The sequence below is a fragment of the Montipora foliosa genome, chromosome 13 (genome assembly GCF_036669935.1).
Source record: "Montipora foliosa isolate CH-2021 chromosome 13, ASM3666993v2, whole genome shotgun sequence".
In the NCBI taxonomy this organism is placed as follows: Eukaryota; Metazoa; Cnidaria; class Anthozoa; order Scleractinia; family Acroporidae; genus Montipora; species Montipora foliosa.
The window spans coordinates 36,327,418-36,329,917 of record NC_090881.1 but is presented as its reverse complement, the minus strand read 5'-3'; positions in this window follow the sequence as shown (position 1 = coordinate 36,329,917).

Genomic DNA, 2,500 nt, shown 5'->3' with positions numbered 1-2,500 from the left:
AGTGCGTTTTGAAAAGGAAAACCTCAAAGATTTACATGTACCACGGTAGCCGTTAGAGAAGAGGACTATCTACGCGTAGATTTAATTTTGAAGCTTAGTCACAGCTCACGCGCCCAGCCGTCTCTTTTCGGGGAGCATGCCAATTCGATCCGGATTCCTTTGCAAAATAGCCCCTCAGTGGAGAGGCCACTGGTAATTCCAATTAACTCTAGAGCGGTTTTTAAATGATTGTCGAAAGTAATTACATGATGGCGATTGCAGTGCTTGGTGATTGGCTTAAAAATCTCGCGCCAGATTATCAACCATTGAGAAGGAAAACCAAAACTAATCGCGACTTGCACGCACGATTTTCCCGGCTTTGAGCAAGTTAGATTGGAATTGCTACGAATTTTGATTGGCTCATCGCGCTTTCTGCGCATGCTGGGATAAAAGAAGTCTGCAAATAAACATCTATTAAATTTAACACAGTTGATCCTTAAAGCTTAGATCTTTTTGCGCAAAGTACAGAAAAAAATCATTTCAAATAGTATCAAGATACCCCCATTTACATTGCATGTGCGAGTCACCTTTGGGACCACCTAAGACAACGCCAAACCCACACAGACATGTTCCCTCCCCAAAAACTGTAGTTTCGTCTTTCCTCTCAGTCTCCCGAGCCAGGAAAGTCCATTCTCCAGGGTTACCACGAAAACCAGGGGCCCGTTTCTCGAAAGTCCCGAAAACTTTTCGGGTCCGAAAAGCCATTTGTGAAACTACTAACCGCTTGTTTTGGAAAGCTGATCTTTTAACATGCCTTTAAGGTAACAAGAAGAAAAAGGACTGTGAAGTTTGACGACTTAAATCCTCGCCTTTCTTAAGATGCAAAAGGAATTGTGACACCCGAAAATGGCCCGTAAAGTTTCGGGACTTTCGAGAAACGGGCCCCAGTACCTTGTTCCTTTTTTATCATAAAGCCAACTAAGTCTCTCAAAATAGCAAAAGAACCGTAGATCCTCAATTTGCAGTTTGCGAAAAAGAAGTATCAATGACTCACACTGTACGTCAGTAATATTGTTGTAGATTCCGAGGCATTTCCACATGGATTGGTTGCTTTGCATCTGTATTCTCCAGCTTGGTAATTGGTTATATTCTCAAATGCCAAGTTGTCTCCATGACTGCGCTGGTCAGTGCGAACATTTATCCAAGAAACACGAGGTTCAGGAATGCCAGATGCATTGCAGAAAAGTGTTCCATTGCCTTCTCTTACAACTTTGTCCTGGTTTAGTTTCGATAGACGAAGACGCTGCAAATCAAACATGGAATTTCATGCCTATAATGAGTCGCGTTTGACTAAAAACAGCAGGCACACACCCAAAAATGAGTTTGTTAAATTGCTAGTGATATAAGAAGTACTAGAAAATGTAGATATCAATAATATCTCTGATAAATAAAAAAATATATATATTCGATTAAAAAAAAGAGAGAAAACCATTCAAATAACTTAACGACGGTCCTAATAACAGAGTCAGCGAGAATGCAATAGAATTTAACTACTAAAACAGCCGCTAATTGTATATTAATTCTGATTAGATAAATCAAAAATTGGAAACCATTCGAATAGTCTGATAACGGTCCCAATAATAGAACGGACGCTTATCGCCCTGTTTTACCAGATCTAACTTATATATTAAGCAAATGGGGCGGTGAATCATTTTCAGATCTTGTGCTGCTCTCTCTTGGTAGAACTAAGAACGGAAGGGAAATGATCGATAGCAACAACATCTAATGGTTTAGACGACTTCCTATAATGCAATTAGTATCTATTCTCCTATTAAATCATGTTAGAGTCTAATATATGGGTTCAAGGGAACTGCAAGTTATACTTCGCTGGAAATAAAATAAAAAGCCCACGTTTCGCGATCAATTTAAAGTCCATCATTATAAGTTCTGTGTTATAATGGATCAAGATAACCTTTACAAGTCTGCAGGTAAGTGTTTCACCCTTCTAGAAGTCAGCAAAATTGTTGCCAAACAACGTTTGCTCCAAAATCAAGCATGAGAACGATTCCTATAGCTCTTTTCAATTACATGTAAGTGTTGTAGAATCAAAGTCAATTTAAAGTTATCACAGGACCCTATCAGAAGCAAGAGGTAAAAATCACAAAGAGCCGATGAGAACTAACAGTAGAAACAAGCAGACTCACTCACTGCTTGAAGTACCAGGTGCACAACTGAACCCGAGTAGAGAACCCCCCCCCCCCCCCCCCCAATTCTACAAATTCATCAACTGAAAGCATTTGGATGACCAGTGTTTATATATAGCGCTATAGTAGCCAAAGGAGTCTCTAGCAAATGTATATATATTTTGATAATTCCCAAACAATTTCAATATCATCTTAGACAGATTTAAAGCAATTTTTTACAATTTCTAATTAATTCAAAAGTCATACTTTGGAAAACCCATTTTGTGAGCCATCTCCACTGCACCTTTGCCACAACGACCCAAAGCACCAACCACAAA